Below are 27,126 nucleotides of genomic sequence, written 5' to 3'. Positions count from 1 at the left end.
GTACGCTTATCAGGAGGGGAGACTGCCCTTTGGTATTTGATGTTATGCTATTCCTTGCAAGGTTACCCTTAATGATGTGTAAAGAAACCTTTATAGACACATTACCATCCTGCTTTTTGTGAGTTGGGTACGCCCTTCATTTATAGTGATCACCTGACTCATATATTTGATGTCCACATTGGTTTCCTTACACTTTGGGGGAAATTTAATAAACTAAAATCGTAAAAAAAAAATCGTATTTTGACAGTAAAATACAAGTTTTTGGGGCGTATTCGTATTTTGGGCATTTACTATGGCAAAAATAAGATTTTTCGTATTCGTATTGATGGGTCATTTGTATTTGTATTTACAAATACGAATGAATACACCATCGATAGAATACGAATAGGAATCACCATTTAAAAGAATGGTGATTCCTAATTTACTAAGCGCCCATATTGAAAATTAGCGTAAAACGGCCACGAATTGCGGGCCAAATACTCCAGGAAAATACACTTTATTTTCCTGTCGTATTTGGCAGAAGCCTGCAAGGATCAGTCAGATCCGTGCAGGCTTCACTGTAAAAAAAATATATAAAAATAAATAAATAAAAAAACTGTGTGGGGTCCTCCCCCATGGCCGTAACCAGCACCAGGCTGAAAGAGCCGGGGCTGGTAAAAAAAATCAGGAAACCGGCCAAATAGGGGTTCCCTGATTTTTTTTAAACCAGCCCAAGGCGCCAGGGCCTGGGCTGCTTCCCAAAATACGGGGGACAAAATTACTAGGGGTCCCCCGTATTTTAAGAACCAGGCCCAACCAGCCAGGAGGGTAATGCCACAGCCGGGGGACACTTATTATGTAAGGTCCCGTGGTCAAAGCATTAACCCTACTGACCAGTCAGCCTAGCTAGGGGTCCTGGGGGAGTGGGGACCCCCTAATAAAGGCCCCCCACCTCCAGCAGGGCAGGCGACAGGGGGGGTCAAAGGGGACACTCGTACCAGGCCCCAAGCTTGTGAGGGGCCCCAAGGCTCTGAGGGGCTCAGGGGATGTAAACATGGCTAGTTTATAAATGTGCTGCCTGCCCACCTGGCTTCCTGGAAGGAAATTTACATGGATCCCAATCCAGCAACGCCCCTCAGTCTGGTCAGCTGTCCGGCTACCAGTGACATCATAGCTAACCATAGGATGAACCAATGCTGTGCTCCCATCTGCCCTGCCCAATTATATTGCATAGTGAATATTAATTATATTTTTTTACTAATAATAAAAACACATTCAATGTTATTAAAATCTGTGCGTGTCGTTGGGCGGGCCCCAGAGATATCAGTGTACCGGGCCCCAATATTTCTGTTGCCGGCCCTGCCCTCTAGGACTTACCTGGCCAGGCTGAAGCCTGGTGCTGTCCCCGGTGACCCTGGGCTGTGGTCACCGGGCTGATTAAAGTGTAAAAAAATACAATAAACTATTGTATAATACTGTGGAACTATGAGTCCCAGCAAACCTCCCCTGCATGCTGGGACTTGGAGAACCACAAATCCCAGCATGCGGGGCATTAAAGGGCCCGCTGGCACCAAAAGATTGGAGAATAGCAGAGGTAGTGCCAATATTCAAAAAAGGAAAAAAGGAAGATCCCGCTAATTACAGACCCATTAGTTTTACATCAATTGTGGGTAAACTATTTGAAGGATTTTTAAGGGATGGTATCCAGGAATATTTAGATCATCACCGTCTACTCAGTACTAACCAACATGGGTTCGTGAAAAATCGTTCATGCCAAACTAATCTACTAGGGTTCTATGAAGAGGTTAGCAAAAACCTCGATAATGGAAATGCTGTAGATGTGATTTTCCTAGATTTCGCTAAAGCATTTGATACTGTCCCACACAAGAGATTGATTAATAAAATGGAGAACCTAGGATTGGGTGAAAATATCTGCAGATGGGTAGGGAATTGGCTATGTAATAGAGAACAAAGAGTGGTTGTGAATGGTGCCGTATCAGATATGATACCGGTACTAAGTGGAGTGCCCAAGGGTTTGGTTTTGGGGCCCATTTTGTTTAACATTTTTATTAACGATATTGGGATAGGGTTACTCAGCAATGTATCCATCTTTGCGGACGATACAAAACTTAGCAAAGTCATCAAATCATCAGAAGATGTCACCATGCTTCAAAATGATCTTGCAATTCTAGATGAGTGGGCAAAAAAATGGAAGATGAGGTTCAATGTAGATAAATGTAAGGCTATGCACCTTGGGAGACACAACCAGTGTGCAAGTTACAACCTTAGCGGAGAGGAACTGGGTAATTCCATACTTGAAAAGGATCTAGGAGTCCAAATAGACAGCAAACTGGGATGTAATGTAGCTACAAAAAAGGCCAACAAAATTCGGGCATGTATTAAGAGGGGAATGGAAACTAGGGACTCAAGGGTAATTATGCCACTGTATAAAGCATTGGTGAGACCTCACCTTGAGTACGGAGTGCAGTTCTGGGCCCCACACTATAAAAAGGACATCATAGAATTAGAAAAAGTCCAAAGGCGAGCAACAAAGCTTATTCGGGGAATGGAGAATTTAAGCTTCGGGGAGAGATTAAGCAATTTGGGACTATTTACATTAGAAAAGAGACGTTTAAGGGGGGGACATGCTCAACATGTACAAGTATATCAAGGGCCAATATAAGGAACTGTCACACACCCTATTTTCTACTAGAAAGGAATCTAGGACACGAGGGCATGAGTATAGATTAAAAGAAAAAAGATTTCATTCAGCTAGTAGAAAGAATTTCTTTACGGTCAGAACAGTCAAACTCTGGAACTCTCTTCCCAGAGAGGTGGTAACGGCTGGCTCATTAAATGCGTTCAAGGCAAAGTTGGACAAACATTTACTGGAGAAAAACATCCATGGGTACAAATAAGAAATATAATTTGTCTGTAAAATACCAGAACCTACCAAATCAGCAATGAATATCTATACCAGGTTGAACTAGATGGACGCAAGTCTTTTTTCAGCCTTACCTACTATGTAACTATGTAACTTGTAGTTCCACAGTATTAAAAATAGTCAAATAAACACACTGACACACATTATAAATAAAACTTTATTACATCCAAAGCCCATACATACTGATACTTCCCTATCTTAAGCCCGTAGTTAGCCCTCGGTCCTGCTCCGGGGGTCCGGTGTCCTGGTCTGGGGGTCCGGTGTCCTGGTCCGGGGGTCTGGTGTCCTGTATCCGACAAAATCCATAGGGGAACCTGTTGAAGGAAATTATACTTACAAGTCTCCTATGGCGAAGATCTGTCCTCTTCAATCCAGCAGTAGTCCAGGGATCTTGGCAAAAAAATAAACTGGCTACCCGAACCCAGAGGGACAGAGCAGGAGCCGCACGGTGTCTTTGTTTACATCGTGCGGCTCTGCCGCCCGAATACCGCTATTGGCCGGCTTGCGGTGCCAAGGGATTTGTCCTCATGCAGTGGGGTTGAGGCAGCATAAGATCAAACGCAGTGCCTGGAAATTCTGCCCCAAAATATTTTTCTTCTATTGTCCTAAAATTATATTTCAAGCTGGACATTTGCTATGGGCAACTTTGTCACTTTTCCACTCAGAAGGCTTGGTACATGGTCTTATCACAGTGAACATTGTTAGCAGGTCCTACTATGAAAACCAGGAAGTTTAATATACTTTGGCCCATCTACCATCAAAAGGGTTGGTACTTGTGTATTATCACGGCACCAGTGTGCGCAAAAGTAGTTGGCATAGTCAGCATAGCCAAAGAAACGCAGTCAGCGTCAGCCAGCGTAGTCGTAGTAAGGCAGCGTAGTGTAAAGTAACGAGTAAAGCTGCCGGTGTCCACAGGGTCGAGTGCGCTGGTAGACGCCGGAGCATTGGGAAGCCTAGTGAATGCCTCTCACACAGTGCCGGTAACCGCCAGATCCCCTGCACAGTATCCTGTAGTGTTTATGGGGTATGGACTCCAGGGGGTATATTTACCAACATTAAATAAACTAATAAATAAACTAAACTAAAGCTCTGTACACACATATATTGCTCAGCATCCAAAATGCTGAGTGTCACGTTTTCATCAGCGACCAGCGATGAAAACTAGACACTCTGCCAGGGGAAGCATGTACGCCCTGTACACCCGGGAATATGATCGCTCAGCGACCATATCCCCGGCGGTTAAGGCAGAAATTGCTCCAAGTGTACTGCGCTTTATGGTTAATAGGAGTGGACATATTGCTCATAACAACCAGATTTACTATCTGCTACAGGATAGATATTCATTTACTTGTAGTATATTAATGATAAGTAGAATCTGACTGGTCGATGTGAACAACATCTCCATTTCTGTAAACCAGCACTTTAGTACATATACACCAGGATTCTGGCTAGGAGAAAACTGAATTGAGACATTTAATGGCTGATGGGGAGTTCCATGCAAGTCATGCATACAGATCTTACCATTTTATGTACTGTGAATATTCTGAAGACGAGTGAAAGCATTTATGGGCGAATCAGAGTTATACACATCTCAGGCACAATTGCACATGTGATGGATAGTGGAGTATGTCCCTATTGGCACTAGGGACAGGTGTACTGTGTGGTATACAGATGGCTGCCTTCTGGGAGAGGGTTGCCTCCCTCAATAAACAGAAGTATAGAAGAAAGGGACCAGTGGGCACCTTCTGTATACTAAAAAATATATATTTATTACACAAATAACAAAAAGGCATAAAATAATATAAAACAAGATAGGACAAAAATTTTACATCTAGGGTGACATTCTATGGGATGCGGTAAAATCCGCATGTTTTTTATCGCACCTAATCGCACTTTTGAAAATAGCAAGATTGGGCCGTTTTTCGCATATTTAATGAGATGCGAAAAACGGGCCAAATAGTGCGAATAGGTGCGATTTGATGCGATTTCTTTAGTACTGAAAATGTGCGATTTTCAGGTCTGAAAATCGCACATTTGCAGGAAATCGCAATTTAAAATAAAAGAAAAACCAGCGCGGGTTCCCCGCCAGAGCATAACCAGCCCCGGGCTCATTGAGCCGGTGCTGGTGACATAAAATCACGGTCCCCAACAAATAGGGGTCCCCTTGATTTAATGAAACCAGCACCAGGCTCAAGGTCCGGTGCTGGTTCCCGAAATACAGGGGACAAAATGACTAGGGGTCCCCCGTATTTTAAGAACCAGCACCAGACCCAACCAGCCAGCAGGGTAATGCCACAGCCGGGGGACACTTATTATATAAGGTCCCGCGGCCAAAGCATTATCCCCCTGGCTGGTCAGCATTGGCAGGGGTCCTGGGGAAGTGGGGACCCCCCCAAAGAAGGGGTCCCCCCCCTCCAGGACTTACCAGCCCATGCTGAAAGTCCGGGGCTGTCCCCGATGCCCCTGGGCGGTGGGCATCGGGCCGATGAAAAGTGTAAAAAAATAATAAAAACTATTGTCTTATACTGTAGAACTATGAGTCCCAGCAAGCCTACCCCGCATGCTGGGACTTGGAGAACCACAAGTCCCAGCATGCGGGGCATTAAAGGGCCCGCTGCCACTTGTAGTTCCACAGTACAAGAAATAGTTAAATAAAACGCACACTGACACCCAGAAAAATAAACGTTTAATACATCCACAGCCCACACATACTGATACTTACCTACCTTGAGCCCGTGGGTCGGTCCCTGGATCTGGGGTCCGGGGCCCGGGGCTCCAGGGCAGAAGAGTCCGGTTCCGGGGCCTTGGTTCTGGTTCCAGGGCTGGTCCGGTGCTCCAGGGCTGAAGAGTCCGGTTCCGGGGCCTTGGTCCTGGTTCCGGGTCTGGTCCGGGGCTCCAGGGCTGAAGATTCCGGGGTCCTGGATCCGTAGTAATCCTAAGGGGTACCTAAAGAAGGAAATCCTACTCACCTGGTCCCCGGCGACGACCCCGGCATCTTCAGCTCCAGACGCGCTGCTCCCGGCTGGTACCCGCTCACGGACTGGAGAGACGCAGAGATGTTCATCTTCCGCGCCTCTCCTCAGACTGATTCTATTGGCCGCCTAGCGGCCAATCAGGAGCCGAGAAAGTCGGACAATAGTTTTTATTATTTTTTTACACTTTTCATCAGCCCGATGCCCACCGCCAAGGGGCATCGGGGACAGCCCCGGACTTTCAGCATGGGCTGGTAAGTCCTGGAGGGGGGGGGACCCCTTCTTTGGGGGGGGTCCCACTTCCCCAGGACCCCTGCCCGTGCTGACCAGCCAGGGGGATAATGCTTTGGCCGTGGGATATATATAATAAGTGTCCCCCGGCTGTGGCATTACCCTGCTGGCTGGTTGGGTCTGGTGCTGGTTCTTGAAATGCGGGGGACCCCTAGTCATTTTGTCCCCCGTATTTTGGGAACCAGCGCCGGACCTTGAGCCTGGTGCTGGTTTCATTAAATCAAGGGGACCCCTATTTGTCAGGGACCGTGATTTTATGTCACCAGCACTGGCTCAATGAGCCCAGGGCTGGTTATGCTCTGGCGGGGGACCCCGCGCTGTTTTTTTTTTTTTAACTGTTTACACCCTTTTTTTCCACCAGAACCATGCACAGATCTCAATGATCTGTGCAGGGTTCTGGCTAATTCGCCCATCAGAACCTGGTCTGATTTTTGGGCGAATTTTAGACATATTTATACAAATCGCATACCATTAAATATGCGATTTGTATACTTTTCAATGTGAAAACATCTGGAAGCGATGTGCTGCGAAAAACAGCCATCGCATTTCCAGAATGTCAAATTTGTTGGCCAAAATCGCACTTTTTTCACATTTTCGCAGCTCATTAAATATGCGAAAATGGAAAAACATGCAATTTCGGCCGTTTTTGCAAAAAAATCAAGAAATAAAAAAAAAACGCATCCCATAGAATGTCCCCCCTAGTTACCAAGTCCTGAATTGGACAGTTTGATGCGTAGGTTGGAAAGATGTATCAGTCACACGATGGGAAATAATGTCCCAGGGCACAATTTGGAGTAAGTAATAATTTGTAAATCCTCCCAGGTAAAGTAGGTGGTGTGCAGATGTTTCCTTTTGCTCACTATCAGAGGTAGATGTCCAATATTAGTTGTATGTGCTTGGTCACTAAGTAGAATATTCGGCACTGTCTCTCACAATCTCTGTAGTGTATACTGAATTGCTCAGTGTGTACACTTAGCCACTTGCCTTGCGGTGTTCGGTGCTAATCCAGCTGCTGCACCGGCCAGCAAGCCAAATGCAGTCTGAAGTGCACCGTGTACGGCAGGTGTCAGCTCAGTCTGAAATGCCGGTTCGCGCTGCTCCTGATAGCGGCACAGCTGATCACAGTCCTCCTTCTGTAAGCGGCAGTTTGAGAGGCACTTTGTGCCGACAGTGGATGCCTGATAGCAGCACAGCTGATCACTGTCCTCCGTCTGTAAGCGGCGGTTAGGAAGCACTTTGTGCCGACGGAGGATACCGGCAGCAGAGACCAGATCGTGTGGGGGAGAAAGTGCGGTCAGAGATCAATGCTCTTAGTGTACCCCTCAGGTCTTCAGTGGCCGGTGCTCATGGAATTTCTCACAAAAGACGCGTTTCGCCGTGCTCAGGCGGCTTTGTCAATTTTTTCCTAAATTGACAAAGCCGCCTGAGCGCGGCGAAACGCGTCTTTCATTTTTTTGTTTTATATTATTTTATGCCTTTTTGTTATTTGTGTAATAAATATATATTTTTTAGTATACAGAAGGTGCCCACTGGTCCCTTTCTTCTTCACAATTGCACATGCGGATGGATGGTAAAGAATGGTGAACATGCAAAGCCTCTGTCAGTGGTAATCCGACTTTCCATATTTAGTGAGGGAACTCGGAGATCCCTACAATTTTTGTGCCAGGTATAAAGGTGGTGCAAGGGCTCATGAGTTAGGATGCCAGGTTTTTGAAGAAGAATATGAATCAGAGAGGTGCAGACAGATACACGTGTGCAGCTCCATATACAGGCAAATATTAGCTTCTAAATCAATGCACGCAGTGCCAATAATTGCATTCATCTTGCATGTAATCAGGTCATTGGCTAACAGTGACATACAGTTTTGGGGACAATGTATTCAAGTTCTTCTCAATGGTAACAAGACCCAGAGTCTGTCAGCAAACACAAAATCTGTATTCCCTATCATAATGCCGTGTGTAAGTAACATTGGGCATTATTCAGGCCTGCTCATGTGACGTCAGCTCCTCCCGACCAGGTATCGACGCGCCTGCATTCACAGGGGGGCAGCCAGCGGTTTTCCAGATGTACCCACCGTTTTTCTGTACACACCCAGGAAATACAGGGCATTTCCCTTGTCCAGCCCACTATCCGCCCTCTACCCACCCCACACAGTGGAACGCCTCTGCAAGTGTAAGTGTGATACTCGCCAAAGGCATTCACACAGCGAGTCTGCACATGCATATTTTTGCACAGACCAACATCGGTCACTGGGCCAAAAACAGCTAACCTGAATCAGGACCATTCTTAGGTAAATAAGCAAGCATCTGTGCCTTATTGCTGCGGCTGCACACTCACTTGGCTCTTGTACGCACCATTGTTTTCAGACTCTGCATAGTACGCCATCTGTGATCAAACTGGGCAAGCTAACCCTAATGACGAGCCCCAAGCTCATCTTATCCCACTGCTTTCATGATTTATTAAACACATCATACTTAAAATTGGCACTACTGAAATGTAGTGATGCACCCTTCACCGTTATCGGTGTGTTCGTTGAATTTAAAATATAGAATTCTCATTTATTATGCTAATATTTGAACACATTTCATTTTTTTAACCAAACTGGATATATTAATGGAATTGCAAAGAGTTTATCTATTTATTACTTTTGGCAATATAACTTTTTAAAAGGATTTATATTTATGTCATGTTTGTGATATGTTTCCAGGGCCGGTGCAAGGCACCCAGGCGAAGGGGGGTGGGGGCTGAGGGGTACCTGCTGCGCCGTCTGGCAGGAGCAGGCAGAGGTGTCCGTGCCGCGGGGGTACCTGCGGTGCTGTGTATTAAGCTGGAGGCGGTGGGGTCCCGGCAGTGATTAGCAAATAACTAGCGCTATCTGGCGGTGATTTTGAAAACACTTGCCGCAGGCTGATTGGCTGAATCTCAACCAATCAGCATGCGGCAAGTGTTTTCAAACCCAGCAGCGCTTCCCGCGCCGCTGCCCAGCCACCGGATAGCGCTAGTTATTTGCTAATCAATGCAGGGACCCCGCCGCCGCCAGCTTAATACACAGCGCCGTAGGTAGTGGTACCCCCGCGGCACGGACACCCCTGTCCGCTCCTGCCAGCTCCAGTCTCTGCATCTCTGCTCACCTCCATGCGGGGGGGCGAGGGGCGAACGGACGCCCTCCAATGGCCCTGTATGTTTCATAAGTGTGGCTTTTCGGGAAGTTTTAATGATAAATGTGTTTGATTGTACTGAAAAAACAATGACATAATCTACTCTGGGCTCATGGGAAAGAGTGCGGTAAATGCAATCTGTTTATTCATTAATTAAAGGCATTGTATGTGTGTGCACAGCTCAGCCTGACAGGGGATATCATAACATGTTCAGCATTTTAATAACATCAATACAATGAAGACATAATTACCAGAGGATTCCGAGATCAACTGCAATGTTTTATGCAATGATTTCAGTGCTATTTCTCTTGGGACATTTTTGTGACCCCTTTGTCTTTTAAAAAAAATGATATTTAATAACATTATATTGTAAGCCTTACTTTATGTTAAGAATCATTGGGACATTTACAATATTAGTGTTTTTCTAATATTTCCTATAATACAGTAATAAAGAAAATCATATTTCTTGATTCTTTTTGTTTTATTTTGTTATTTTCTTTGTGTTATGTTGATTTTTAGTATTGTATATGTTTTGTTCTTTCCTTTGTTTTACGCATTACTCACAGTTATCAAAAAAAAATACTCATAGGAATTAATACAAAATATTGTTTTGATAATGACTCATTATCAGGATTGAAGTTCCCACTTGAACAAATTAGAAGAGACTTTAATGGGGGTTTTGCTGATATAAAACGGGAAGAGAACTGACATAAAAGATTACACCACTTTCTAGTTCATCTGCAAGGTCATTAATAAAGTGTTTAAAAAAGGACTGTTATACTCTATGTCTGTCCTATGGTAGGTCTGCATATACATTTTGTGAATTTTGAACTGCCATTTTATTCTAAGTGCCATTTTTAATAAGTGCAGAGTTATATCCAAGAAGGAGTTACATCCAGGAAGGGGTTAAACCAGGTTGCAAGAGGCTTCTGTCCCTTCTGTTTCTGTTTTTTGTTTTGTTTTTTGTTTTCTTCTTCTTGCTTGAAGCCCAGGTGCCTGACCTGTTAAAGGGTCCACAAAGTGCAGATAGTGTGCTGCATGATCTGAGAGTGGGCCACTGAGGAAAACGTGCAACTGGAAGAAATTACAGAGGAAGCGGACAGATACAGAGTGGTGTGTCAGCAGACTGCAAGACAGCCAGTATCAGCAGGAGACCAGAGGACAAGATTAGAGCCCTACTGTCGCTGCTGCAGACACATCAGGTGTGAGGACACCAGGAGTGTGACACAGCTGCAGGAACAGATAAGTATCAACTTTCTTATATTTTGATAGAAATTAACTTGTAGTGTGTAATTGCATTGTAATTTAACTCTCTATTGTATACTAGGGGGTTAGTCGCAGGGAGGTAGATAAAATGGGTGGGGCCCTGATTGAGAATCTCACTCAGTGCATGTTGTGCAAGATGTATGCGCACCTGGAGCAAGAGTCCCAGTGCGAATACATCTGCACGAGATGTGAGCGAACGTCCGCCCTGGAAGCCCAGGTCACTGATCTAGAGCGGGCCATTCAGCGACTGAGAAACATTTACAATCTTGAGCAAAGCCTAAATAGAACGGTGGAGGAGTTGCAGATGGGGTCACTGGTAGAGGAGGAGGATCAGGCAGCCAGCTGGGTCACGGTTAGAAGGGGAAACAAGAGGGACAGGAGGGACAGGAACGACATCTCGGATCTATCACACCCGAACAAATTTGTCCGGTTGGACGAAGTTTCGGGGGAGGATAGAGACGAAATGACGTAGCTGGAGGAGACGGCTCCCTCTAGCAACCAGAGGAGCGGTCCCTCTAGCTCAAACGGGATGACAGTTAGTGAGGTACCAAGGCAGATAGTGGTGGTAGGGGATTCCATCATTAGGAGAACAGACAGGGCAATCTGCTATCGGGACCGCGATCGCCGCACGGTCTGTTGCCTCCCGGGTGCTCGGGTACGGCACATCGCGGACCGAGTCAACAGATTGTTGGGAGGGGCTGGGAGCAACCCGGCCGTCTTGGTGCACATCGGCACCAACGACAAAGTCAATGGTAGGTGGGTTGTCCTCAAGAAAGAGTATAGGGAATTAGGTAAGAAATTAAAGGCGAGGACATCTAGGGTAATTTTCTCCGAAATATTACCAGTGCCACGCGCTAGCTCAGGGAGGCAGAGGGAGATCAGGGAGGTAAATGTGTGGCTTAAGGATTGGTATAGGAAAGAGGGATTCGTGTTCATGGAACACTGGGCGGACTTCTCGGTCAGGCGCCATCTTTTTTGCCGTGATGGATTGCACCTGAACGAGGAGGGGGTCTGCAGTGCTGGGGGGAAGGATGGTTAGAGGGTTGGAGGAGATTTTAAACTAGGTGACGGGGGGGTGGGGGCAGCAAGACATTATGGGACCATCAGGGAGAGAAGCCGGACTGGGATCAGGAATCATATGGGGGAAGGAGATGGGGGGGGGGGCGGAGACATAGACAAAGTCCTGGAACATAACAAGGGTATAATCGGGGGTAACTCTCAGGGTGCATCAGGAATGTCATGTAATAAAATGTTATGTTGTAACAGTCACGTTACCCCATTACAGTTCTTAGGTACAGATGATCTTAGTATACGGGAAGGAGGGAATGACAGAGGAAGAATTCCCAGAACTATAAAGAGGGCAGGCAGTGTGCATGGTGTGGAGGCCTGTAGAGAGTCTATTGAAGGGGAGAGGGGAAAGAGGAAGCTAGTAAAGAATTCAAATGGGTCCTGGAGTGAAACTAATCACAATATTAGAGCCATATCTAAAAATAAACATAAATTAAAATGCTTACTGGCTAATGCAAGAAGCTTAGTGAGTAAAATCGGGGAGCTAGAAACGGTGATCAGTAGGGACGACTACGACATCATTGGTATTACAGAAACATGGTGTAATTGGTGGGCATTAAACATGGAGGGATATACACTCTACAGGAATGACAGGGAAAATAGAAGGGGCGGGGGTGTGTGCCTATATGTAAATAATAACTTAACATCATGTGAGAAAAATATGAGCACAGACCTGGAAGACGACAACTCGGAGACAGTGTGGGCAGAGATAACCGACAATAATAAAAAAACTAAAAACAAATTTATAATAGGGGTATGCTATAAACCACCAAATATAAACGAAAGGGAAGAGTCTCTTCTTTTAAACCAAATCAAACAAGCATCAGATCAGGGTCAGGTATTAATTATGGGGGATTTTAATTTACCCGACATTGATTGGGAAAACGAAACAAGGTAAATCAGCAAGAAGCAATGGGTTCTTAAGCTTACTTAAAGACCATTTTATTACACAAACGGTAGAAACTCCAACTCGTGATGAGGCACTCTTGGACTTAGTATTAACAAATAACACAGGCTTAGTTTCAAACACAAAAGTAATTGAACAATTAGGGAACAGTGATCACAATATGGTTTCACTGGAAATCAACTTCAGTAAATTACATCAAAAAGGATCTGCAAAAATACTAAACTGCAGAAAAGCGAACTTTGAATTATTCAGGGAAGCCCTAACAGGAATTGGGTGGGAAACGGTTATGGAGGTAAACAATGCAGAGGAAATGTGGGATACTCTAAAAAAGGTGCTTGATTCACTAACTATTGAATACATTCCTAAAGTAACTAAAGGTAAATTCAACAAAAAAAAGCCACCATGGTTGGACAAAGAAGTAAGGTCAGCTATCAACAATAAAACCAGAGCCTTTAAATTCTATAAAAATAACTTGAATGAGGAGGCGTTCGCAAAATACAAACAATCAAACAAAACTTGTAAAGGGGTAATCAAAGCAGCTAAAATATTATATGAAGAGTGCATAGCCACTGAAAGCAAAACCAACCCAAAGAAGTTTTTTAAATACATAAATAGTAAACGTTTAATTAAGGAAAACATAGGCCCACTAACTGATACTAGTGGAAAAAGTGTTACTGAGGACAAGGGAAAAGCAAAACTGTTAAATGAGTTCTTCTCATCAGTATTTACTAAGAGAGAGCAGACTGTGGAACGAACATTTACCACAAACGGGACAAATAAACCAGATCTCATTGTGGATTTCACGCCAAAGGAAATAATACTGAGGCTAAGCAAACTCAAAACAAATAAATCACCAGGGCCAGATGGGATTCATCCGAGGGTATTAATGGAATTAAGGGATGAACTAGCTACCCCCCTACATTATATCTTTAGCAAGTCACTATCGTCAGGTATAGTACCAAAAGATTGGAGAATAGCAGAGGTAGTGCCAATATTCAAAAAAGGAAAAAAGGAAGATCCCGCTAATTACAGACCCGTTAGTTTAACATCAATTGTGGGTAAACTATTTGAAGGATTTTTAACCCCTTCCCGACAATTGACGTACATTTACGTCATGGTCGGGAAGTACTTCCCGACACATGGCGTAAATGTACGTCATGGCATTTAACTGTCACCGCGTCTATAGACGCGGTGACAGTTTCAACATGTCTGCTGTCCCTGACAGCAGACATGTCCGTGCATGCCCAGGGGGGGCGGCGATGCCGCCCCCCCCGTCGGCGATCGCTGTGATTGGCTGTTCAGTGTGAACAGCCAATTACAGCGTTTTCTGTGTCACCGGCGAATAACGTTCGCCGGTGACACGCGATCGGAGGTGATTGGTGCTGTAAAGTACAGCACCAATCACCGCGGGGTGTAAGGGTGACACTGGTGTCACCCCACCTCACCCCGCCCGCCCCCAAAGGCCGTGATTGGTCCGTCGGACCGACGGACCAATCACAGCCATGGAGGGGGGTTTAAACTAACGGTGACTGCACTGCAGACGCCATTCCGGTCTGGAATTGCGTGCAGTGCGGTCACCGTGCCAATCCGCCGCGATATACTGACCAGAACCTTGCAAAATACTTACCTGATCCTTGCAAATATCTTGGCTGCTTCATCTGTGCTTGTAGTGTGCTGGATGCTTCCTGGATCCTGTTACTTGTGACTTCCTGTGAACTTGTGCTGCTGCAGTGTAATAGCGTTAGTTAGATAGAGAGAGATAGAGAGAGATAGGCCCTTATTCTGGTTGGTGCGGTCGAGCCGCATATGCGGCTCCGACCGCACCAGACGAATCCCCGCCCACCCTACGGATCGCCACGGCCGTCCGTACACGGACGGCTGGCGATCCGCATAAAAATGGTGGAGGCTACGCCTCCACCATGGTGGGAGCTGCCCCCTGCATTCGATGGTCGTCGACCATCGAAGGCAGGTCCGCACGCCGCGGCAGCTCCCGCAAGCTGAGACCACACGGACAATCGTCCGTGTGGTAGCTTGTATGGGGGCTGAAAGCTGACATCCGGCGACGTCAGCTTTCCGCCCCCATGAGTTGCGTCATGCCCTCATTAGCATGCGTACGCCCCGCGTTTGCATGGGAACGCCCATGAAACGCGGGGCGTATACATAGGGAAATGAGGGCATGAAGCCCCTCACTCCCCTATACGCCCCCTTTGCGGCGTAGTAACGTTATGTGCGGCGAATTCGCCTGCACATGCGCAGATTGACCTCTGCGCATGTGCAGACGGAAAACATCGGCGGTACGGCCGCACGCGGGCCGTACCGCGCGAATCAGAATAAGGGCCATAGTGTCAGATAGTGTCAGAGAGTGCTGTATTTTGTGCTGCTGCAGTGTGATATAGTTATAGAGAGAGAGATAGAGAGAGATAGAGAGAGATAGAGAGAGATAGAGAGATATAGAGAGAGATAGAGAGAGAGAGAGATAGAGAGGCCTAGTGACAGAGAGTGCTATATTTTGTGCTGCTGCAGTGTGATAGTTATAGATAGATAGAGAGAGATAGAGAGAGATAGAGAGAGAGAGATAGAGATAGTGACAGATTGTGCTATATATTTTTTATATAACTGACTGCTGCCCCCCCTTTTGTGCTGATCAGTATAAATTAACTGATCAGCAACTTTTTGGGGGCGCAGGGTATTTTTATATATATATATACCTGTCACTGCTGCTGCTGCAGTGTCATAGAGTGTTAGATACAGTAGTGAGAGATAGAGAGATAGAGAGAGATAGCGACAGAGAGTGATAGAGAGTGCTAAATTTTGTGTCTGCTGCCCCCGCCTTTTGTGCTGATCACTATATCTGAGGTGATCAGCAACTTTTTAGGGGTGCAGAGGTTTTTTTTTTTTTTATATATATACCTGCCAGTTGCACTGTCAGTTGCACCTGCTGCCCCTCACTGGTAATCAGTGTCGCATCACTGATCACCTTTTTTTTTTTTTGTGTGTGCTGTGGGGTCTTTTTTTAATTTTTTTTTTACACACACTGTGATTTTGTGGGTGTCCTGTGGCCGCTGTGCGCGGATCAGTGACGTACATCACTGATCATCTTTTTCGGCACAGGGTTGATCTATTTTTTTTTTTTTTTTTGATCAAATTCCTGTTGCCTTTCAGCGCTGTTCAGTGACGGACGTTACTGACCAACATCTGTGCTCAATTTTTGGCGCAGGACCTTTTTTTTTTTTTTTTGAACCCCTTCAATTTTTTTTTTAACCCCTTCAATTTTTTTTTTTAACCCCTTCTATTTTTTTTTTTTTTAACCCCTCCATTTTTTTTTTTTGTATAAAGTATTTTTTTTTTCTGCACACTACATACACACTACACACTACATACCCCCCGGGTTGAAATAAAGTTTGTACCCCCCCCTACACTATACACGTGTTGAAACATTTCACTACCAGTAACACAAAAATAAAAATGGCATCCCAAATGTCATCCCAAATGTCATCCCAGTCATCCAGAAGAATGTATTCAGTGGAGGAGGCATATGCCCTGCTTGCTTCTGACTCTGACACAGCCAGTGATGCAAGCGGGGAATTTGAAGGATTCGCCTTAAGCTCCTCTTCCTCCTCTGGTGATGAGGGACCCCCTCAAAGACGCCCCCGTAGAGCAGCTGAGACCCCCCCCCAATAATTGATCTCGTATGGACCCCACCACCAGACAATTTTGAGCCCCAGGTTCCTGAGTTTTTGGCCATGCCAGGAATCCAATTTGATTCCACAGGTCTCAGAGAAATTGACTTTTTCAAATTATTTTTCTCTGATGATTTTATAAATTTAATGGTGGACCAAACTAATTTATATGCCCAGCAGTTTATTGCTCAAAACCCCACGTCATCATTTGCTAGGTGGACCCCTGTAGATGCAGTAGAGATGATGACGTTTTGGGGTCTGGTGTTTCATATGGGCATAGTAAAAAAGCCAGAAATTAGGCAATATTGGAGTACAGATGTTCTGTACAGCACCCCATTTTATCGTATGGCCATGCCCCGGGCTCGATTTGAGACGATCCTTAAATTTTTGCATTACAACGATAATGCACAGTGCCCACCCAGAGATGATCCCACCTTTGACCGGCTATTCAAAGTCAGGCCGGTCATTGATCATTTCAGTGCCAAATTTGAAGACATGTACATCCCAGATAAATTCATTTGCATAGACGAGTCCCTTATACATTTTAAAGGAAGGGTTAAATTCCGCCAGTACCTTCCCAGTAAGAGGGCAAGGTATGGCATAAAAATGTATAAGTTGTGTGAAAGCACCTCAGGGTACACCCACAGGTTTAGGGTATATGAAGGGAAGGATTCAAGAATTGAACCGCCAGAATGCCCCCCCTCCCTCGTAGGTGTTAGTGGAAAAATTGTCTGGGATTTAGTGCACCCCTTCCTGGATAAAGGTTATCACCTCTATGTGGATAACTTTTACACCAGCATCCCCCTGTTTAAGGCCCTTGGTTCAAGAGGTACAGCAGCTTGCGGTACTGTGCGCAAGAACCAAAGAGGCCTCCCAAAAACGCACATTGCCCAAGTAATGAGAAGGGGTGAAAGCAGGGGAATATGCACCGAAAATATGTTGTTGGTCAAATATAAGGACAAGAGGGATGTCCTTATACTGACAACAATTCACGGAGACAGTACCACCTCCGTCCCTGTACGAGGTACCAGTACCCACACCTCAAAACCTAATTGTATCCTGGATTACAATAGGTACATGGGCGGAGTGGATCTTTCAGATCAGGTACTGAAGCCGTACAGTGCCCTGCGGAAAACAAAAATCTGGTACAAGAAGCTGGCCGTGTATATCATCCAGATGGCACTGTATAACGCTTACGTGCTATTCCATTCTACCGGCCAGAGGGGGACATTTATGCACTTTCAAGAGGAAGTCATAAAGGGCCTAATATTTGGGAACCAGCAGGCTGAGGGCCCCAGTACTTCTAGTACTGGCCCCCGTATTGTACCAGGGCAGCATTTTCCTGATGAAATCCCCTCCACTGGAAAAAAGGGCAGGACACAAAAAAGGTGCAAAGTTTGCTATAAAAAGGGAATAAGAAAGCAAACTATTTTCCAGTGTGACACTTGCCCCGACAAACCCGGCCTATGTATAAAGGAGTGTTTTAAAATATACCACACATCTATGGATTATTAGGTTCATAATTTCACCGTGCTTCGGGGGTCTTGCTAATGCCACATACCACCCACCATTCATTCCACCATAATCTGAGCCGCAAAATCCAAAAATCACTCCTTCCCTTCTGAGTCCTGCCATGCACCCAACTGGTATTTTTTGGTCACATGTGAGGCATTGCCGTACTCGGGAGAAATTGGGGCACAGATTTTGGGGTGCTTTTTCTCCTTCATACCTTCTGAAAATGAAAAATTTTGAGCCAGAACTGCATTTTTGTGTAAAAAAATTTAATTTTTCATTTTCACTGCCCACTTGTATCAAAATTGGTGAAACCCCTGGGGGTTTGAAATGTACACTATACCCCTAGATGAATTCCCTGAGGGGTGTAGTTTGCAAAATGGGGTCACTTGTGGGGGGGTTCCACTGTATTGGTGCTTTGGGGGTCTTGCTAATGCGACATAGCACCCACCATCATTCCACCAGAATTTGTGCTGCAAAATCCAAATATCACTCCTTCCCTTCTGAGTCCTGCAACTTTTTGGTCACACATGAGGCATTGCCGTACTCGGGAGAAATTGGGGCACAGATTTTGGGGTGCTTTGTCTCCTTCATACCTTCTGAAAATGAAAAATTTTGAGCCAGAACTGCATTTTTGTGTAAAAAAATGTAATTTTTCATTTTCACTGCCCACTTGTATCAAAATTGGTGAAACCCCTGGGGGTTTGAAATGTACACTATACCCCTAGATGAATTCCCTGAGGGGTGTACTTTGCAAAATGGGGTGACTTGTGGGGGGGTTCCACTGTATTGGTGCAACATAGCACCCACCATTCATTCCACCAGAATCTGAGCCGCAAAATCCAAAAATCACTCCTTCCCTTCTGAGTCCTGCCATGCACCCAACTGGTATTTTTTGGTCACATGTGAGGCATTGCCGTACTCGGGAGAAATTGGGGCACAGATTTTGGGGTGCTTTTTCTCCTTCATACCTTCTGAAAATGAAAAATTTTGAGCCAGAACTGCATTTTTGTGTAAAAAAATGTAATTTTTCATTTTCACTGCCCACTTGTATCAAAATTGGTGAAACCCCTGGGGGTTTGAAATGTACACTATACCCCTAGATGAATTCCCTGAGGGGTGTAGTTTGCAAAATGGGGTCACTTGTGGGGGGGTTCCACTGTATTGGTGCTTTGGGGGTCTTGCTAATGCGACATAGCACCCACCAAAATTCCACCAGAATCTGAGCTGCAAAATCCAAAAATCACTCCTTCCCTTCTGAGTCCTGCCATGCACCCAACTGGTATTTTTTGGTCACATGTGAGGCATTGCCGTACTCGGGAGAAATTGGGGCACAGATTTTGGGGTGCTTTTTCTCCTTCATACCTTCTGAAAATGAAAAATTTTGAGCCAGAACTGCATTTTTGTGTAAAAAATGTAATTTTTCATTTTCACTGCCCACTTGTATCAAAATTGTTTATATTCTTTGGGGTTAGTGCTGCGCTCAATCTTATGTGCTGGTGTTGATTAAATAGATAAATAAATAAATGATGAATGTAACACAGTGTTTTAATCTAAACACTGTGTTACATTCATCATTTATTTATTTATCTATTTAATCAACACCAGCACATAAGATTGAGCGCAGCACTAACCCCAAAGAATATATGTTATTGTACCTTGGGATATAGTCAGATCCCACAGTGTGATTGCAGCTCATCGCCATCAAATCTATCAGTGCGCAGGTATCTAAAGAAAACTGCAATTTGTATCAAAATTGGTGAAACCCCTGGGGGTTTGAAATGTACACTATACCCCTAGATGAATTCCCTGAGGGGTGTAGTTTGCAAAATGGGGTCACTTGTGGGGGGGTTCCACTGTATTGGTGCTTGGGGGGTCTTGCTAATGCGACATAGCACCCACCAAAATTCCACCAGAATCTGAGCCGCAAAATCCAAAAATCACTCCTTCCGTTCTGAGTCCTGCCATGCACCCAACTGGTATTTTTTGGTCACATGTGAGGCATTGCCGTACTCGGGAGAAATTGGGGCACATATTTTGGGGTGCTTTTTCTCCTTCATACATTCTGAAAATGAAAAATTTTGAGCCAGAACTGCATTTTTGTGTAAAAAAATGTAATTTTTCATTTTCACTGCCCACTTGTATCAAAATTGGTGAAACCCCTGGGGGTTTGAAATGTACACTATACCCCTAGATGAATTCCCTGAGGGGTGTACTTTGCAAAATGGGGTGACTTGTGGGGGGGTTCCACTGTATTGGTGCAACATAGCACCCACCATTCATTCCACCAGAATCTGTGCTGCAAAATCCAAAAATCACTCCTTCCCTTCTGAGTCCTGCCATGCACCCAACTGGTATTTTTTGGTCACATGTGAGGCATTGCCGTACTCGGGAGAAATTGGGGCACAGATTTTGGGGTGCTTTTTCTCCTTCATACCTTCTGAAAATGAAAAATTTTGAGCCAGAACTGCATTTTTGTGTAAAAAATGTAATTTTTCATTTTCACTGCCCACTTGTATCAAAATTGGTGAAACCCCTGGGGGTTTGAAATGTACACTATACCCCTAGATGAATTCCCTGAGGGGTGTAGTTTGCAAAATGGGGTCACTTGTGGGGGGGTTCCACTGTATTGATGCTTGGGGGGTCTTGCTAATGCGACATAGCACCCACCAAAATTCCACCAGAATCTGAGCCGCAAAATCCAAAAATCACTCCTTCCGTTCTGAGTCCTGCCATGCACCCAACTGGTATTTTTTGGTCACATGTGAGGCATTGCCGTACTCGGGAGAAATTGGGGCTCATATTTTGGGGTGCTTTTTCTCCTTCATACCTTCTGAAAATGAAAAATTTTGAGCCAGAACTGCATTTTTGTGTAAAAAAATGTAATTTTTCATTTTTACTGCCCACTTGTATCAAAATTGGTGAAACCCCTGGGGGTTTGAAATGTACACTATACCCCTAGATGAATTCCCTGAGGGGTGTACTTTGCAAAATGGGGTGACTTGTGGGGGGGTTCCACTGTATTGGTGCAACATAGCACCCACCATTCATTCCACCAGAATCTGTGCTGCAAAATCCAAAAATCACTCCTTCCCTTCTGAGTCCTGCCATGCACCCAACTGGTATTTTTTGGTCACATGTGAGGCATTGCCGTACTCGGGAGAAATTGGGGCACAGATTTTGGGGTGCTTTGTCTCCTTCATACCTTCTGAAAATGAAAAATTTTGAGCCAGAACTGCATTTTTGTGTAAAAAAATGTAATTTTTCATTTTCACTGCCCACTTGTATCAAAATTGGTGAAACCCCTGGGGGTTTGAAATGTACACTATACCCCTAGATGAATTCCCTGAGGGGTGTAGTTTGCAAAATGGGGTCACTTGTGGGGGGGGTTCCACTGTATTGGTGCTTTGGGGGTCTTGCTAATGCGACATAGCACCCACCAAAATTCCACCAGAATCTGAGCTGCAAAATCCAAAAATCACTCCTTCCCTTCTGAGTCCTGCCATGCACCCAACTGGTATTTTTTGGTCACATGTGAGGCATTGCCGTACTCGGGAGAAATTGGGGCACAGATTTTGGGGTGCTTTGTCTCCTTCATACCTTCTGAAAATGACAAATTTGGAGCCAGAACTGCATTTTTGTGTAAAAAAAATAATTTTTCATTTTCACTGCCCAGTTGTACCACAATTGGTGAAACCCCTGGGGGTTTGAAATGTACACTATACCCCTAGATGAATTCCCTGAGGGGTGTAGTTTGCAAAATGGGGTCACTTGTGGGGGGTTCCTAACTTTTAGCATCTTATGGTGCCTAGAAACCTACATGGTGCCTAAAAAATAATCTCATAAAAAGGAGGCTCCAAAATCAAGTAGGTGCTCCTTCTATTATGAAGCCTGTGGTTTGGTCACCGTGCACACTAGGGCCACATATAGGATATTTATGAAAACAAAAGAATTGGGGGAATCAATTTTCAGTCACATTTCTCTAGTAAAATGTACTGTGTTCCTTAGAAAAATGTATTAAAATTGCAAATCTGCAAAAAAAAAGAAATTTTGAAATTTCACCTACACTTTGTTTTAATTCCTGTGAAACACCTAAAGGGTTAACAAACTTCCAAAATGCTGTTTTGAATACTGTGAGGGGTGCAGTTTTTGAAATGGCATCATTTATGGGGGTGTCTCACATACAAGTCCCTCAAAGTCACATCAGAACTGAACTGGTCCCTAAAAAAATCAGTGTTTGAAATTTTCTTGAAAATTTGAGAATTTGCTATTCATATTGTAAGCCTCCTAGTGTCCCAAAAAATTAAAAGGAAGTTGAAATAATGATGTCAACATAAAGTAGACATATGGTCTTTGTTAGTTATTAACTATTTTGAGTGGTATGATTATTTGTCTCACAAGCAGAAAATTTAACATTTTGCAAATTGATAAATTTTCCATTTTTTTACGACATTTTGGTATTTTTCACAAAAAAACACAGACTGCATCGACCCAAATTTACCACTAACTTGAAGTACAATGTGTCACGAAAAAACAATCTCAAAATCACTGGGATAAGTAAAAGCAAAAAAAAGTTATCCCCACTTAAGTGAGACATGTCAGATTTGAAAAAAAGGGCTCTGTCAGGAACGCAAAAACTGGCTCTGTCAGGAAGGGGTTAAGGGATGGTATCCAGGAATATTTAGATCATCACCGTCTACTCAGTACTAACCAACATGGGTTCGTGAAAAATCGTTCATGCCAAACTAATCTACTAGGGTTCTATGAAGAGGTTAGCAAAAACCTTGATAATGAAAATGCTGTAGATGTGATTTTCCTAGATTTCGCTAAAGCATTTGATACTGTCCCACACAAGAGATTGATTAATAAAATGGAGAACCTAGGATTGGGTGAAAATATCTGCAGATGGGTAGGGAATTGGCTATGTAATAGAGAACAAAGGCCCTTATTCTGGTTGGTGCGGTCGAGCCGCATATGCGGCTCCGACCGCACCAGACGAATCCCCGCCCACGCTATGGATCGCCACGGCCGTCCGTACACGGACGGCTGGCGATCCGCACGAAAATGGTGGAGGCGTACGCCTCCACCATGGTGGGAGCTGCCCCCTGCATTCGATGGTCGACGACCATCGAAGGCAGGGCCGCACGCCGCGGCAGCTCCCGCAAGCTGAGACCACACGGACGATTGTCCGTGTGGTAGCTTGTATGGGGGCTGAAAGCTGACATCCGGCGACGTCAGCTTTCCGCCCCCATGAGTGGCGTCATGCCCTCATTACCATGCGTACGCCCCGCGTTTGCATGGGAACGCCCATGAAACGCGGGGCGTATACATAGGGAAATGAGGGACTGAAGCCCCTCACGCCCCTATACGCCCCCTTTGCGGCGTCTAATTTTTTTAAACGGAGATTTCCCCTGCACATGCGCAGAGTGACCTCTGCGCATGTGCAGAGAGAAAACATCGGCGGTACGGCCGCATGCGGGCCGTACCGCTTCAATCTGAATAAGGGCCAAAGAGTGGTTGTGAATGGTGTCGTATCAGATATGATACCGGTACTAAGTGGAGTGCCCCAGGGTTCGGTTTTGGGGCCCATTTTGTTTAACATTTTTATTAACGATATTGGGATAGGGTTACTCAGCAATTTATCCATCTTTGCGGACGATACAAAACTTAGCAAAGTCATCAAATCATCAGAAGATGTCACCATGCTTCAAAATGATCTTGCAATTCTAGATGAGTGGGCAAAAAAATGGAAGATGAGGTTCAATGTAGATAAATGTAAGGTTATGCACTTTGGGAGACACAACCAGTGTGCAAGTTACAACCTTAGCGGAGGGGAACTGGGTAATTCCATACTTGAAAAGGATCTGGGAGTCCAAATAGACAGCAAACTAGGATGTAGTGCCCATTGTAATGTAGCTACAAATAAGGCCAACAAAATTTTGGCATGTATTAAGAGGGGAATGGAAACTAGGGACTCAAGGGTAATTATGCCACTATATAAAGCATTGGTGAGACCTCACCTAGAGTACAGAGTACAGTTCTGGGCCCCACACTATAAAAAGGACATCATAGAATTAGAAAAAGTCCAAAGGCGAGCAACAAAGCTTATTAGGGAAATGGAGAATTTAAGCTACGGGGAGAGATTAAGCAATTTGGGACTATTTACATTAGAAAAGAGACGTTTAAGGGGGGACATGCTCAACATGTACAAGTATATCAAGGGCCAATATAAGGAACTGTCACACACCCTCTTTTCTACTAGAAAGGAATCTAGGACGCAAGGGCATGAGTATAGATTAGAAGAAAAAATATTTCATTCAGCTAGTAGAAAGAATTTCTTTACGGTCAGAACAGTCAAACTCTGGAACTCTCTTCCCAGAGAGGTGGTAACGGCTGGCTCATTAAATGCGTTCAAGGCAAAGTTGGACAAACATTTACTGGAGAAAAACATCCATGGGTACAAATAAGAAATATAATTACCAGAACCTACCAAATCAGCAATGGATATCTATACCAGGTTGAACTAGATGGACGCAAGTCTTTTTTCAGCCTTACCTACTATGTAACTATGTAACATTTCTACCAAAACGAAGTCCAGACTTTATTATGGACATAAATACTGCACAATACATCACATAACTTGCACTACCAAGATCTAGTGGAGATGAACAAACATTTGCGGTATTTTACCGCCACCATTCGCCAGTACCGCATTGTTAATAGTCGCATATGCACTAACATATGTGATTATTAACGGAAAGGACAGCTTTTCCGATGTAAGCTGTCCTTTGCTGGACTGCCGGGGCTGAAACGCAGTAGTCCCTCGCGTAGTGTGACGGTGCATGCTGGGAGGGATCCGTGATGTATCCCTCAAACAGGGTCGTGGAGAGAAGCCCATAATCTTCTGTAGAGAATAGCCAACTTTTATAAGGAATTGACTAATTTTTTGATTGCCATATTGCTGCTTTTTTAAAGATTGTTACAATGGGCCTAATTCAGACATGATCGCACAGCTCCGAATTTGCCGGCGGGGCGATTATCGATAGTCTGCGCATGCGTATAACCAATAGTATGCATGCCCGAGGCTGCGAATTTTGGCCCTACAGTTCTTTCCCTGGATGCGTCAATACGGCACGGCAAAGATGGTCAGTTTTGTACGGCTACTCAAAATGGCTACAAATATTTTTTTTGCACGGGCCACCTAGTAATTACAATAATCATCATCATATAATAATAGTAGGTACTTGTTTCCTAGAACGGCCACAACGATTTAGATCGTTGTGGTCGGAAGATAAAAAATCGGTCGGTCGCATCGCATGCGATTTGGTCGCATGCGATGCGATCGACCGATTTTTCACCCGATTTTTTATTTTTTTTCACCCGATTTTTTGGAATTGCCCCCCCAAATGTTAGTAAGTGGGCTAGACCCCACGATAGACGTGAACCCGAAGCGTGGCGAGCGCAGCGAGCCCGCGAGGGGCGGCGGTACGCGTCCTCCGACCTTTTCATTCCCCTACTATCCACTAGGGCGTGGAGTGAGAATATAATAGTGTGGCGAGCGCAGCGAGCCACCGAGCCCGAAGCGTGGCGAGCGCAGCGAGCCCCGCGAGGGGACGCGTATAACTTCACAGGTATACGCGTCCCCTCGCGGGGCTCGCTGCGCTCGCCACGCTTCGGGCTCGGTGGCTCGCTGCGCTCGCCACACTATTATATTCTCACTCCACGCCCTAGTGGATAGTAGGGGAATGAAAAGGTCGGAGGACGCGTACCGCCGCCCCTCGCGGGCTCGCTGCGCTCGCCACGCTTCGGGTTCACGTCTATCGTGGGGTCATGGCGGGCACATAAAAAATGTGAAATGGGTCCTATTGACCCATTTCACCTTTTTTATCATTTTTCCCTATGTGAGATGGACTTAATCAAGTCCATCTCATCTTGTGCCATTATAATGGCACAAGACCGACCGATTTCAATGTTAAAAGATTTTTTAACATTGAAGTCTATGGAAAAATCGGGTCAATCGGTCGGTCGCATCGCGGCCGATTTTAATTGGTCGCGACCGACCGATTGACCCGATTTCTGTCAATCAAAGTGAAAAATTAGTAAAAAATCGGCCACATCGGGAGGATCGTGTCCCTTAATTAAGAGCCACGATCCCTCACGATTGTGGCCGTTCTAGGAAACAAGTACCTAATAGTATTACTACTATTTTAATAAAAATAATAAAATAATGTTAATTGTATACACTCATCCTGAAATATATTTATTTATTCCCACATTGTATTTATTAGAATAAAAAACCTAAAAGCACATATTCTTATTATTTCGCTAAAAGTAAGCAATTGATTAGATATTATGTTCATTCTTTGGGTTATTGGCAAATCAGTTGTGGAATCCTTTTTTTATATATATATAAGTAGTGTTCTGTCAATTGAACGGCGTAGTCTAATTATTACTCCATAGACACAAAGCAAGCCACGTGTGATCACGCATTTGCAGAACTGTCATTCTGAGATAAGAGGTCGCAGTCACGGGGCTCTTACTTCCCGAAGAGTGCTAGTAATTAAATATATGGTACATCCAGAGATAATGTCAAGTGAAACGGTTTTAATATAAAAAACTATTTGTCTGTAATGCTAATTCTACAATTAAATACAATACTTATTGCACAAGACATTAGTCCTTCCCGTGTGGTACAGAGAGATACCTAGGGCACAGGGAACCATGGCAATTCCGTAAAAGGCAATCAGAGAAGAAAGAATATTGATATAGCGGAATGAAAGTATATCAATGGAATTAAACAATGTCAGAGCCCAGCACCACACTTTCAGTCTGAGGAAGGGTAGATGCCAATTTCCCACTCCGGGGATGAACAGACAATGCCCATAAAGGGTGAACACATGTCTTCTGCCATACCTGGGAATACAGCTAGCATTTGTGCCATATATTTTACATATTTACTGCCTCTTTTAACCCTTTGAGTGCCAACGTTGCTGTGAGAGATCTTCAAAATATCCATTAAAAATGCCAGAGCTGCTCACAGCGACTGTTCTTTTTTTGGGTGCAATATTTAACTAAGCTTCAATGAATTGACTTGGCCATATTTGTATTTCTTTGTACTAATAGAACAGTCGCTGTGAGCGATGTTGGCATTTTTGCTGTGAGGATCTCTCACAGCAACGTTGGCACTGAAAGGGCTAATTTTATGCTTGTCTGTATTAGCTCTTACAACATCTCACCAACTCCACTGTACTCTCTACATGATGTACCTTGTGTAGACTATGTGATCCACATTTCCCTCATTTTTGTTTAAAATCTCTTCCAAAATCTTAGCCATCTAGCTCCACAGTAC

The sequence above is a fragment of the Crinia signifera genome, chromosome 7, assembly GCF_055691185.1.
Source record: "Crinia signifera chromosome 7, ASM5569118v1, whole genome shotgun sequence".
NCBI lineage: Eukaryota > Metazoa > Chordata > Amphibia > Anura > Myobatrachidae > Crinia > Crinia signifera.
Note: the sequence above shows the minus strand (reverse complement) of the source record.